Below are 15,060 nucleotides of genomic sequence, written 5' to 3'. Positions count from 1 at the left end.
GGATGGGAAACCTGGTTCACTGATGAAAGAAAGGGGTGATATAAATGAATTCTAAAAAAAATAAAAATAAAATAGCTAAAAATTTTAGAGTTAACTGTACAATTCTATTTCATCCACTCACTCCCACACATCTCACTAATTTCTTATGGGGAAAGGTGGTTTTTTTTTATAATACCCTAAAAGATTCACGTCCTTTTCAAAGCAACTGATTCTATGAATTTTCTCCACCAAATCAATCATACTTCAAAGCATCTTCAGAATTCATTTTTGTCTCTTGTTAAGGTGTGAGTCTTTTCCCGACTCTCCTTTGTTCGTGGCTATATTATTAGTTTTCAAAAACGTTCACTTTCAGAAGGATGCCATTTGGAGCAATTCCTCCATATTTCAGAGTTGCATTCCCCCCCCCCCAAGCCATCCCAAAATAATTCCTATGTATTCATTGTGAAAAGTTGAATATTTTACCTTTTTTGAAACTCAGGCATTGTACGGTCAACTGCTGCCAACAATCCTAACACTGGGACTCGTCCAGGATTAAAGCAACTATACAAATGGACACAGAAGACAGAGAGAAATGGGCCCTTAATTGCAACAATGCTGCTCTTGTTTTCTTACTTGTAGGGGACTAAACATCTAGTTCAGAGCAGTTTTGCAAGCGTGCCAAAACAGGCCTAAAATGATATTATGTTAATAAATTTGAATAGAAGCTGTGATAAAATTTAAGCTGTTCTGTTCTTATACTGCTGGCACATTTGATGTTAGAACTAAGAGTTTGCTAAGGCTGCAGTCCTATACTCACCTGGGAATAACCTTCACTGGACTCAATGCAACTCATAGCTGAGTAGACGTAGTTAGGCTTGTACTGTAAGGCTGCAGTCTTATAATGACTTACCTGGGAGTAAGCTCAAGTGAACTCGGGGGACTTGCTTCTAAGTAGACAAGAACAGAATTGCTCTCTCAGTGTGCATTTGGGGTTATAGTTCTGTGTATATATAGTTGTGTTTCAAAGAACGCTTGATCTCAATAGAATAAAATATGTGAAGTGATATTGTTACTGAAATCCAAAAGCTAAACACATCTATTTGCATGGAATTATTTGGGAATCAAGTCTATGGAACTGATTACAAGTCTAGGTTTGTAATCTGGAAGAACATTTTGTAAACTTTTTTCTTGAATTAAAAGAATACAGTTACAAATTGTAGCATAGCCTTCTGTTTCTTTCTATGTAATAAAAGTAGCCTTTATTTTGCTACATTCCCAAATGGACTAGGTCCATGTTTTTCTAGTATGTTAACCTATGGCAGGCCAACCAGATATAGTAGAGATCCAGACATCTCTACCTTTATTGATTATGTAGGAAACTTCAAATGTGCATCACCTACCTAAATCCCCCTTCTTACGCAACAATTAAAGGTTCATGAACCCTGTGTTCTTTTGCATCTGATCTCTTGGCAGGCCCCTGCAGAGCTTGCCTGAGGCCTGGGGTGGGAGTCTTATAAGAATAAAGTTATTACCTCAAACAAAAAGCAGCTGGTCTAGCTTAGCCATCCAAGACCCTGGGCAAGAATATCTGGCTGCCCCCGCCCTCCAGCACAGACCCGTCTGTTGATAATGAACAAATTAGGTACTTCTGTATATCAATTTTATTCACTGAAAATGTACGAGGAAAAGGCCGTACCAAAGCTGTAATATTTTACATGATCTAGAGATGACCTTATCTGAAGCAATCATGTGTATTGAGTTAGTCATGTTTACTAGAAAGACTTGAGTAGACGATGCTGATTAAGTAACACTATAAAAATCTTATTTTAGCCCAGCTGGAGTAAATTTTCACACCTGCATTTTAGGAATGCTTGCAAAGCTCTTCTCCCCTTGATGACTATGTTAAATTAGTACGGAATCGTTATTTTTAGTCACGTCTGCCTGTTTTTAACATAGTGTGCAGATAGGTTAGATCTACTGTATCCACCATGAGCTAGAGAAGGGGAGAAGGTGATATTTGCTGATGCAAAGATCTTCCCTCTGCATTTCCCCATGCAGAACAGCTTGGGAGTGAGGGCATGGGCCCCAGGGGTAGAGAGAACCCTCTTCCACTCAAGCCAGGGGAACCTGCTTCTGGATCTCAGTCCCTCATGTGGACAGAATGAGCTTTTCCACTTGCAGAAGAGCAGCTCTGGATCCAACTTGGGGTGCGGAGAGCAAATTAAACGTCTTAGTATAATCTCAGTGGAGCCCTTCCACCCCATCCCTCTTCTGTATTCCCTCTTTTCAGAAAGCTTTTTTGTATGAATTTCAAATATGATAGATATTCCACATGAAGTGTCTCTGGCATGTATTAAAACACATTGGATATTTCTCAGCTTCATTGTTTGCACTTCAGCATAAACAATTTTCATTTGCTGATACCAAGAACTACCTCAATATCTGTAAGCTTTTCATTGCTCAAGTGAGCTGACATAATAGTTGTTGTTTATATGTGTGCAGAGTGAGTTAATCTACTCCCTTTAGCATATGGAAATGCATTTTTACATTAAACATATTTTTTTGCAGTTGAGGCTTGCAGATGTGACATCACCCACGTTTTGTTGTTCTGAATAGTATTATCCACTATAATTCTTTCTTTTTACATAAGCAGAAGCATCTGCACGTTTTCAATGTATGCTGCGTGGCCCAACAATCTGGTGTGATATCTTGAAACGCTAGGAAGTATCTGTTTCACCAGCTATTTGTTTCCCTTAGGGTATGTATCTGAATACCTACTTAACTTGAATTCAGCTTTGAAGAGAGGCATAAAACATCATCTTGAGAAGTGTTCATCACTTAAGCTGATGACAGAGAGTATGTTTTCTTTCTTTCTTAACAGCAGAGTTTCACCAAGCGTGATAATGCATCAATGATTTCCTCCATCAGTTTAATGTTAAGAAAATGTGTTTGCAGTTGCGTTCATCACTACTTGTAGTCTAAAAAAACAAGACCGCAACTGGAGGTTCTTGGGTTAAATCCAGAAGCAAAAGAGGTGAAGAGGTTTGGATAAGATGGCATCTGTGGCAACAGCCTCTTTGACAGACCTGCACTAGGGTAGGTGGCTTGAAATATTGTCCCAAATCCCTTTTCAGAGTTGATATTGGGTCTATGAAACTTTTACATTACAGTATTGCCTCATGGCCCATTCATGTCTCACATATAAACTTGTATATTTAATCATTCTATGAATAATTTAACTTCCCATTGTGGACTGAGTTCTGGATTGTCTCCAAAATCATAAAACACCAACAATTTCCTTAATGAGTAGTTTGTGCTCTTTCAAAATCAGCTCTTTCTTTGAGAAAACTGACAATTATTTCTCAGCTTTTTCTTGGTGCTATTACATCAGATTCCATTTCACGCCTCTCATCAGACCAATCTGCATTTATCATTTGACAGTATGCTGCAGTGGTTCTCAAACTTTTCTCTAGGCCACAGTTTCAGAATGAAAACTTGCTCGCACCACAATTGAATTTTTAATTGATCAGAAATGCAGTGGAAAACAACAAGAAACAACTCCCGGCAGTGCTTGGTTTATATCACAGAACACAGTCACTTTATAATATGATCACGGGACATCCAGAAAGTATAAAACAATAGCTTTGTAGGAACATGACTCATTCCCAAATATAATATTGGTTGCCTTTGAATCTTCCCACTACATTTGCCACCCTCTCCTGCAAAACCAGTGCGACACACCACACCCTTTGAAAAACCACTGGTACACTGCAAACCTATTACATTGAAAATACTTCTCTCCATGTCAAATCTGGCTGGGAAATCAATGATACTCATTATAGTTTTGCTGATACGTTATATCAAATATGTTAACCATTCTACAAATGGACTTCTGAAGTATACGCTTAAAATAAGGCACGTAGTCAATACTTTTTACCTCAGTTTTACTTTTGGTAGAAAATGGCTGTTGTTCCCAAAATTCATGATGTGTTTCTTGCCTCTTCTTCCGTCCATAACCCTGCCACCATCCATCATGCTGGCTCTCCCTTTCCTCCCACATAAAACAATTCACTACTTCATCTGCAACATTACCTTAGGCCTCCAGCATCTCATTTGTACTGTCTGATGAAATCCATATCCATACTCCAAACATTATTGTCCAGAAAAAGGGTCATTTCTTAAATATAATTATACATGAATGAAATACAGTGGTTTATGGTTTCCCTCAAGCTTTAACTCTAATCTTTAAGCATGTTTAGTTGGGTCAAAGGTTCAACTTTCGATCATTACCACCTTTCCATATTACTTGTCTTGTGTCTTTTTATATTACATTTTTAATATTTGCAAGATATTGTAACCCCCTTGAGCCCCTGAGATAGGATATAGCTTAGAACTAAATAAATAAGCGAGAAGACATATCCTCAAAAACCTTCAAATACTCTGTATTCTTTATAAAATTCAATTAAAAAGTGCCCTTTTGAAAGTCGTCTGTCAACCTACTTTAAGCTAGCTCAAGAATCTTCCCTCTTTTTTTCCTTCAACAGCTTGATTAGAGATGTAAAATATCTGGAATTTTTGAAACCATGGGGGATCTTTTTTCTGGAAGAAAGCACATTTTCCAGAAATTTCTTTAAAAATTGAATATTTCATTAAAGCACTACATATCAAAGGTCACTTCATTACTTAAGGAACATAAAATGCATCATGTATAACTTAGTTTGCCATAGAATGATCATGTCTGGTACATTAAAAGTACAGTTAATTCAGACAGTGATTACAAATTGAATTTATTCTTTACATTTTTTTGTTACAAAAGTAGCTACAAGTTGATGAGCACTAAGGAAGCTAGAATCTCTTTGATTTTGTCTGTTTACGAGGTACAGGCAAAAACCCAAGAAAAATATAAACCAACAGTGTTATAGTAAAACAAATTATTATTTATTCTGCAAATTATTTTGTCTCTTTCCAGTCCTTCACAGTATCAAGCAGACATAAATCATTCATTTTCATAAAAGGCGGGGAGGGGAAACAATACTAAATGACCACTGCATGAAATCAATCAGCGTCTTTTTTTAAGCTACCATTATCCATATCTGTTTCTTCATAACTGTCATCATATTTATCATGAATTACTGAAAACTGAAGGTTTGCCCAATTTCAAAAAGTTTCCTACCTTTTCACATTTTTGTTTATTTTTTGATTTAGTGTTAGTATTTCCAAACATAGATCATTTTCTTTAACATAATGCAGAAGAAGATGGAGGAACCTAAAGTAGGTAAGAAGCAAGGAGATTTGGGAGGCTGTGTTGTACAAAGGCCTTGCCGCCATGTTGCGGGACGAATATGCTTGGCAGAATCTCAGACTACATTCCTTGGCCAAATACTTGAAGATGTTCTGCAGTCTGCAACATTTGAAAGTCCCTTTCCAGCATCAAGCGTGCTGCTTGTTTTGTAATCCAGTCAAATGCAGAAATAGTGCTATGATCACTTACATTTCTGCTTTTGAATCTTGCATCCAACAGATTTACAGCAGTGTGAACTAGATGGCAACAAAATTAATTGCTTTGTACTGTCTCCCAGTCCTTTAAGTTTTGAGTTTTTAAAAATATTATAATTTAGTACATTTACACCGCACTTGTCTTCCATCATGGAACTCAACAAGTACACCATCAAGACTTACAAGATATACAGCAGGAATGTCCAACTGGTTGACCACGAGTGACTGGTCGATCCCTGGGAGGTTTTGGTCGATTGTGGTTGATTTTTCCTTTGCGTGGGAAAAAGAGGATCCAGCCCCACCCCCTTGGCCCATCCTCCATTTGCGCATGATCGCTAGAACAGAAGACGTTGTTTTCGCTTTGAGGCCATTTGTTTCCTGATCAACAACTTTTACATGAACCCCCCAAAAAGGTCAACAACTTTGACCTTCCTCCCTAAAAAATGCTCAACAACTTTGACCTGAACCCCCGCCCCCAAAAGGGTAGATCACTGCTAGTTTTTTATTCTGTGAGTAGATCACAGTCTCTTGGGAGCTAGATGTCCCTGATATACATGTACTAAATAATAATAATATACCTTTTACCAGTTTTAAAGCCAGCAAAACCCCACCTTTTTATTTTAAAATATACAGTGCAGATGGGGTATAGCTATAGCAGAGAGGTGTTTTTTTGTAATGGTCTCAGTGCAGCTTCTACAAATGTGGTTTGTTTGTTCTTTTATATTTATTTACTTTTTGCTGAAAAAAACGGGCCTGCTTCATTTTTGCCTGGAAGATTTTTTTTGTTTGCATCAGCACAAAATCTGTGGAACTCACTTCTACCAACTCTAGTGCTCAGTAAATTTGTACAACAAATACGTTAGCAACTTTTAAAATGTCAGTCAAACTTCTTTTTCAGTCAGAGATAAAGCAAATAGCTGAAGCTTGACACTTCATCTGGGCCACTGCTTTTAATTTTTTGGAAATAGTCCCGCCCCCCAATAATAATAAACAGATGTTTTGTGACTAATATTAGGGCATTCTTAGGCAGTCTTACTTTGATTAACTTTGTGTGGGTGGGCATTTCTATTCCCATAATCCCACTATTAACTTCAACCATGCTCTCTGGGAGCATCAGAGTGCACAACCTCAGGGCCAGTGTTCTATCCTTACACAGAGCTGATACATAGAACCACAGAATTGTGGAGTTGTAAGGGACCATCTGGTCCAGGGGTCAGCAGACTTTTTCAGCAGACTGTCCCTCAAACCTTGTGGGGGGGCTGGACTATATTTTTTTGGGGGGGGGGGATGAACAAATACCTATGCCCCACAATAACCCAGAGATGCATTTTAAATAAAAGCACACATTCTACTCATGTAAAAACACACTGATTCCTGGGCCGTCTGCGGGCCGGCTTTAGGAGGTGATTACTAATAAGCAGTTGTAAGAGATTTAAATAAGACCATAGTATTTTGAATGAGTTTGTGTACACACACACACACCACATAACACACACGGGGGGGGGGAGTGTCCAAATGCTCTATACTTTCCCCATGTGAAAAAGAAATGCAGAAAATAAGTAATAACAAGTGTTTAATCTTATGAGTCACTGCAGGGATAATCATGAAAAAGCCCATATCCATTCTGTGATGCTTTGTAGAGTTAGGTACCATAAGTAAAATTTCCCCAGATTATCTAGTTGATTTTATAGGTCTATAACAGCAAAGTGACTCATGGCAAATTTTATTATAGCTTATTTAGACTTTTGTTGGGTGCAATCCCCTTTAGATACATGAATTGTTATCTTCAGTTGCAGGCCTATATTCAGGAAAAGTTTTTCTGCTTGATTCTGTTTGAAAAAGAAAGACTTGACACTAGATTATGGAAGAATAACCCTGGAGATCTTTGAGGGACAGGCATCCTGCCTTGAACTCTTTGGATGAAGGGCAGAACAAAAACGCACTAAATAATATATAACGGTACCATATATAAATAATACATCTGATGAATTATGCCATTGCCTGTAGGTGTTCATACCAGAAAAAGGTAAGAAAGACATGACCAAGCACATAAGAGTGCAATCTTATGTGTGCACACTCAAAAGTAAGTCCAACTGAGTTTAATGGGGCTTACTCCCAGGTAAGTGGGTAAGCCACCAATATATACTAAATACTAAAAGGTAATGATAGGAAAACTTGGAGCAAAAAACCCAATATTCTTAGGTAGTGACACTGAGTTTTAGGTGGCAGAGAGCCCATATGGGTGATTCTTTTAAGCCACACATTCTACCACAATTTTACTCATTTAATTTATTCAGCCTTTTTGGCATAATTTAGAAAATAAGATCATAAAAGAGGGGGGAAACGCATCCATAAAACATTGCTATCGTCCACTACAGGATGATAAGAGACACCTAAGCTGCTCCTGGATAAGAGAACTCACACTGAGTTAATATTATTTATGAAATGTCTATTCTGGCCATCATCCAATGATTACCAGGCGGTTTACAATATAATTGTCTTCTGTGTCAGCTCACACAGGAAAAAGCTGATTTCCCATGTTGGGCATAAGATTACCAGGGGTGGTTGTCTCTCTAATTTTATATTAAGCCACACCCCCTCCATGGTGGTCTCAAAATAAAAAATGTAACCACTACACCAAAATGGTTGGCAGCCCCTAAAGAAATCCAGCAGATATGGTACACAAAGCAACACCTGCTACAGGTGTTTTCTTTTCATGAAGATGCTTTTCTGTGCCTTCAAAAGCTGCCTGTCAGTAATTCAGGCACTTTATACTTTGTCATTATTTAGAATTGTTCCCATGGGGCATTCTAGCCCCCGTTTTCACAGAGAGCAGCGACCTGGTTGGTGAGCTGATGCTTTAAAAAAGAAAGGGAGGAACAAACTCCTCACCTCCCTCATCTAAATGTAAACACAGTGCATCTGAAACTACCTCCCCCAGATTAATACAGTCTTCTAATTTCCAAGTAATTAGACTAATAAATTAATAGCAGGTCAAAGATTAATTAGATAATATACATGTGCGTTAAACAGCCATGTAAATATAGGCATTTGATAACTATTTTCAACTCTTCACCTCCGTTTATCAAGTTAGCTGTAAATGTTGTTCTCTAAACATAAATACAGCATAGTCTACAGTCATCCATACTCTACTGGCATGTTGCATTTGTAGATTTGTCTGAGGAAAGAAGGGAATCTGCACTTGAGAGACGACAAGGAAAACTGGAGGGCTGGATCTGCAGCCTGTTCCTGATCGCCAAATGAATAGGCCAGGACGACTACACCCTGCCTTGGGAAGTAGCCCCAGAGACCATTAAATTTGAACTGTTCACAAATTACCGTATTTTTTGCTCTATAAGACTCACTTTTTCCCTCCTAAAAAGTAAAGGTAAATGTGTGTGCGTCTTATGGAGCGAATGCAGGCTGCACAACTATCCCAGAAGCCAGAACAGGAAGAGGGGTCGCTGCTTTCGCTGTGTAGCAATCCCTCTTGCTGTTCTGGCTTCTGAGATTCAGAATATTTTTTTTCTTGTTTTCCTCCTCCAAAAACTAGGTGCATCTTATGGTCTGGTGCGTCTTATAGAGCGAAAAATACGGTGTTTGCAGAGTACCCAAGAGAATCTCCCTGCACAACCACATGATAGTTAACTTGAGGGCTGATTTTGTGAAGTGCAGGAGAGATCCATTTCAACGTTTTAAAGTTTGCAGGATGTGAGGAATGCAGGAACAAGCCTTACATTGATCTATACAGGGCTTCCTAACCTACCCTTTAGCCTCTCCAGGGGAGGACTTCAGTATTTCACATTTCAGTGGTACTGAACTGGTCGTGCTGCCTTAACCTACCTCTGAGCCTCTCCCAGCCAATGCTACTTGGCCAGCCATGCAGCTTACTATTGATAACAACTGTGATGTTTAAGGCAATCATGAAAATTTCTGTTTTGCATACATTTTAGTTCTTTGAAGATCCATGTCATCTTTTCCTTGCAATACATCCCCTTTAGAGATAAACATCCTTCACAAGTCTCTTGGGGGAATCAGATCCACACTGTTCTGTCCGTCTACTGTACTCTCCTCTCCACACATAGAAGTAAGAATGCTGACGGTTACATATTTTAAAAGTTGCATATCACACTCTCACTTTTTCACGCACCCCACCCCCAAATCTTTCATTTCTTCTAATCTCACATTTTAAGTTTTCTGTCTCTCTCTGCTTTAGAGTTTGGAGCACTTTTTAATGCTGTACTGGTCAAAATGCTTAAGAGTTCAGGCATCATTTTTTTCAAAAAAAGCTGTCAACATAAGCTTCCACATCTCAACAGCAAAGGCTTGCCATTTTGTAAGGCTTGGGCTGGATCCAGAAATGTGCAAGCGGAAGAAATTCTGGTGCTGAAGCTGTTCTGCGAACCTTTGCCCAAGAGATAGTGAAAGTCATTGTTCAGCGCAAATGGTGGAAGCTTGTACCGCTGAGTAGACTTGTGCAAGAGATACACAATGCCTGCTAGATTTCATTTCCCTTTTTATTGTGTAAGTATCTTTTCTTTGTTGGAAAAAGGGTATTCTGTTCAGAGAGGAGAACTTCTGGATCTAACCCCCTTTGTTTATTTTATTTATTTAATTATTTGAAGTCTATGCATGTTGTTTGTTTGTTTGTTTGAAGTGACAAATGTCAGGTTTCCCCTTGATGCCCCCTTCTTGTTGTCATCAAGTTTGAGACAGGATGAAGCGCTACTAGCACTTGAGTATGCTTGCATGAAGCAAGCACTAAGAAATTATTTATTTATTTTTAAGTATTTTGAAGGATCTCAAAGACCAGTAATGGGTTGGTCTTATACTCTTCACATATCATAGTTTAAAGGCATATGCACCTAATTTATATTAATAACAAACCCCCAAATTCATTGTATGATTTGTTTTGATCCGGCTTTAATAAACTTTCCCTCCTATTTTAATAGGTGCATTTATACACATTGCTAGTGATTTGCAATTATGATAGTCCCAACAGCAAACAAAACAAAATTAATGTCAGCAGCATCCTCCAAAGTCTAAACTCTGTTCTAATGAACTCCCTGGTACTTGCAAATAAATTTCTGTCTGCAAATACAATAACTTGGAAATTACTGTAAAAATCTAAATGCACGGGTGTGTGGGGGGGGGGAATTGAAATGCAGGGTGGGATTTGCTTTTCATGACCCCATTAACTATGGTTCTGGCAAAGCATATGCATACAGAGTAGTACTTTGCTGAACGTTTGTTAAAACATAAGAGTGTCTTATTAGCATTTTCAATAAACATACGATCTCACACACTCTTGTGCTTCAAAGGTGGAGAAAGGGGTATTTATTCTGAGTAGACTAACAAATCATACTCACTGCAGCTTTATCACTGAATACTTAGGCTTCATGAAAAATTGAAAAATGTTTAAAAAACACTTTCCTAACTGTCTGCTACTGAATGATTTAAATAGCAACCCCTTGTGTTATAGAAATAAACATATTTAAGTAAAGTCACTTCTATAAATTTTTAAATGGTTAATTGAAACATTATGTACAACACTCTGCCTGTATTATAAATGAGTGAGGTTATTTTTGCTTTTTGTTTTTAACTGTGTGGCAGTTTAAGTCACCAGAAAACTATTTGTTTTCTAGCATTTCTGCACTACATGAAATACTGATACATTTTGCTTCAAGAATGGCTATAAATTATAGCAGTCAGGGAATTAATTTTGATCACCTGTATAATCTGTCACGAACATTTGTGGATGAATGCTACATTGATTCCAAATTCAGTCTCACATATTTTAAATCTGCTCTTTTAAAAGTTTACTTAGGTTTAAAAAGGGTTTATTTCTGCTTCCGTTCACATTATCAGGATTTTGTGTCATAAAAAGCAGACTTTGGGTAGAATCCAATTGACATGCCTAGTGCTGTTGCTAGGAAGCAGAATCGGCAAAAATGGCATCACCTCCTCTATTAGAAGATACCTTCTACTGGATCAAAAGCCCCTGGCACTTTACGCAAGGACACCAATGGTACAGAGCTTTTTTTAAAAAATAAATGTTACTTTGTTCTTGTAGTGATGAAAGCTCCAGCACCAATTGGCTAAGCTCCTGTGATGACATGGCATGTTTGTGAACATTCCAGCTTCTCAAGAAACAAAGCTGTAAAAAGTGCTTTCTCATCAAATGAATTAAAATACAAACAATTGGAATAATACAAAATGCAGTTAACAACAGCATAATAAAAATACAGAGTGATAACCAGCTGAAGTGTCCATCTTAGGAGAGTCTATCTATAACAGTATTTCTGAGACGCTTCCATCTCTATATTTTGGAAGACTGAATTATGAACCAAGATTTGCTGAGCCAGCACTAAATCATATGCAGGGCTTCCCTGCTCATCATTAGCAACACTTACTGTTTTCTACCCTGATTTTTCTTTATTCTCCATTGAGTCCACTGTCATGTTGTATAGATTTTTAAAAAACTTTCTGTCAAAATGAGAGGTGGTACTATTCCATTTGCATCTTTCAAATGTATGTCCATATTGCTTTAGGACCCACACAATCTTTTTCTTCCATGCCTTAGAATTATAGAATTGTAGAGTTGGAAGGGACCCCAAGGGTCATCTAGGCCAACCCCCTGCAATGCAGGAATCTCAACTAAAGCATCCATGACAGACGGCCAGCCAACCAACCTCTGCTTAAAAACCTCCAAGGAAGGAGAGTCCACAACCTCCTTATGGGGCTAGGGAGCATTGGGCCTGGAGGTGGAATGTAGCCTTTCTGGCTCATGAAATTCTCCACAAGCCACACCTCCTCCGTTTCCTTCTAATGCCACACCCCTCTCTCCAGGCCACACCCCTTCCTGGCTCTGATCTGACTATTTTTGCATGGTTGCTATGTGTCCTTGAACTATGTTAATGCTCCTTGCTTGCCTAGAGGACGTTTAAAGAGGTGCGTGTAGAAACGTCTGATTTTTGTACAGCTGGAATGTAGCCTACCACGCAAAGGGTAAGAAGCACAACCTTTGCTCCACCCACATTTTGGCTCAGGCCCCACCCACTTTTGCCTCTCCCCGCCTCCACTGGCATGTGGCCCCCAGAACGTTGCCCTTGAGGGAATCCTTCCCTTGGGCTGTAAAGGTTTTTCCACTCCTAACTGCCCTGAGATCAACAGGTGTAGGGCGGTATACAAATGTAATAAATAATAATAAATAATACCTTACCCTGACAAATATCTGTCATAAAATTTGCACTGCAGCAAAGAGAAGGGAAGTTGCCAGTTTTGTTGGGATTAAGATATTACACAGGATCCAAAGAAAGGAGTTAGCTGTATGAAGTGTAAGAAAGCCCAGAGACTTTGGTAGGTAGAGTAAGGACTGACAGAGAAAGAGGAATCCAAGGAAAGTGTACGTTAAGGAGAAGGAAGATTGAGGAAATGAGCAAAGGTGACCCAAGAACACAGGCAAAAACAGACTAAGGGGTATCTACTACCAGACTTCCACATTCGAATAAGCTACAGGCTATCACCCCAGCTGGTGCCTCCCACCACTCCTGTACATCCAGCCCATGACATTGAATGGATTAGCTATTTTTATATATACTCTTGGCAATTAAAGGCAAATTCCCTATTTTGTTTACTGGCAGATCTATGGAGCGCATCGCAAATTATTGTATCTGGAAATGCAGCACAAGTAATTTGCTTCTGTTCTTCTCAGCTCCCCCTCCCCCCCCCCCAAATAATATTAATCCATGTTCTGTTGCTTTGATGTTTATTTATTTATATTTTTTTTTATCTTGTCTTAAACAATTTGCTGAAGGCAGCTCATAGTCCAAACATAAAACATCAATAAAACCACAATAAAAATGAGAGTTAAAATTACAATGACATTTACAACAACCATAAAATACCAATTTAAAACAGTAGAACCACAACGCAATACAATAAAAAATGCTTGTTAGAACAAATGAGTCTTACTTGCTCCACCCGAAAAGCAGGCGAAGAGTCACAAGTACATCAACAGGGTGACAGTTCCTAAACCTTGGGACAATAAAGTAGAAGACCATGTTCTTGCCTCTCAAATTTGACAAGACATAGGACATTTGTAATTGGATTTGCTAACATTTTCATTTTTGCCTAAACGCATCCAGGGGATAATCCCAAATGAGAGCAAGCAAAGGCAGTAAAGGGAATGAGAGGTTAGCCTTACCCTGATACTACTTTCCCCATTTAAATTGCCCCATGAAGTGTATATGTTCTGCTGCAGGGCTAATAGCAGCATCAGATTACATGGGAACACGATATGGTGGTTAGCTCCACCCCTTTCCACACTGTTTTCATAAAACATGGAGTCCCCCATGGATGTTTTCCAGTAAAAATTAAGGTGTCATGAAATCCAATGAAGGATCTCCGCCATCTTGGCTGGCCTGTCTTCTTTGTCATGTTCTGTGAACAGACACCCTTTCTCACTAGATCTTTTAAGAATGATGCTAGGACAGAACTACAGTTAGGCACTTGCGCATGGGGCTGCCCTTGGAGATGGTCTGGAAGCTGAAGGTAAATCAGAATGTACCTTGTTGGTTTGACTGGGCTTCCGGCCCAATTCAAGGTGTTAGTACTAGCTTACTAAGCCCTAAACACCTTGGGAGCCAAGTACCTCAAAAAGTACCTCCCTCAGTATAAACAATCTCAGGCCCTATGATTGCCAGGGGAGGCCCAGTTGGTATGCCACTGCTGGGCACTGCCCACTTGGTTCTGACCCATAGCTGGGCCTTCTCAGTATAGTTCTCCATTTTTTCCAATACATCTCCGCCACCCACGGCCCTAGAGGTACATATGTCATCCTCATTATTAACATTCAGGAAGAATTTATACCTTCCAGGCATTTTGATGACTGTTTCTGGAAACTGTGAAATTATTAGCTATAACAATATGTGACTGCTAAGAATTTTTATTCATTCATTTATTTCTTTAAAAAATTGTTTTGTTTTCCTCTTTTTTGTTGTTTGCTGTCCTGGGCTCCTTTGGGAGAGAAGGTGAGATAAAAAATGATTAAATCGTTGTTGTCATCATCTTGTTCTGCTCCATTTGCTATAAAGCTGGTGCAGAAGGTCTACTGTTAATGTAAATGTGGACGTGTGGAAAAGGGGAGTGAAACCTAACCCCTCCCTTCTGTCATTTCACTGTTTTGGGGTACTTCTGAATGCTTTTCTCCCACCCAGCTCATTCCCCATATTGGAGCTGGGCTGAGTGAGAACATCTTAGAGCACCTGAGCAATAGCAAGAGCAGTAACAGGCAGCAAAACAGGACAGGCCACCCCTCCCTGCTGGACCTCATGTGATTAACTGGTCTTGGATGTTTGGAATAGTAGAGACCCAGCTGTAACAAGTGTATTGGTGACATGTCATTCCAAAGTTCTGGATGATCTCATTCAATGGCTATAAATTGCACAGTATACATGTCAGTGTTTACCCGCCTGTGGAACTATGAACAAATGTCTCCCAAGATGCCCAGCAAGCATGTGCCTAGTTTACCCTCTGGGGATTTTGCTGGAAAGAATGAAATAGAACCATTGAAGTCCTTTGAGG

At 39.0% G+C, this 15,060-nt stretch overlaps 1 protein-coding gene across 2 annotated transcripts in view; it reads left to right on the top strand.

The window, feature by feature from the left end:
- The window catches only part of CNR1 (cannabinoid receptor 1), a 28,644-nt gene that overhangs the window by 4,529 nt on the left and 9,055 nt on the right, over nt 1-15,060 (top strand). Inside the window, exon 1 of one of the 2 annotated variants that reach the window (XM_083497579.1) lies at nt 11,361-11,503. The exons of the other annotated variant lie outside the window; for it this stretch is intronic. The gene's annotated coding sequence lies outside the window, so the exon portion shown is untranslated. Of the gene's footprint in view, nt 1-11,360; nt 11,504-15,060 lie in introns of those variants that run through there. 2 annotated transcript variants of the gene reach the window in all.

This window comes from Podarcis liolepis, assembly GCF_965112155.1.
Source record: "Podarcis liolepis genome assembly, chromosome: 3".
In the NCBI taxonomy this organism is placed as follows: domain Eukaryota; kingdom Metazoa; phylum Chordata; class Lepidosauria; order Squamata; family Lacertidae; genus Podarcis; species Podarcis liolepis.
The sequence above is the reverse complement of the archived record's forward strand: the minus strand, read 5'-3'. Positions and strand labels throughout refer to the sequence as shown.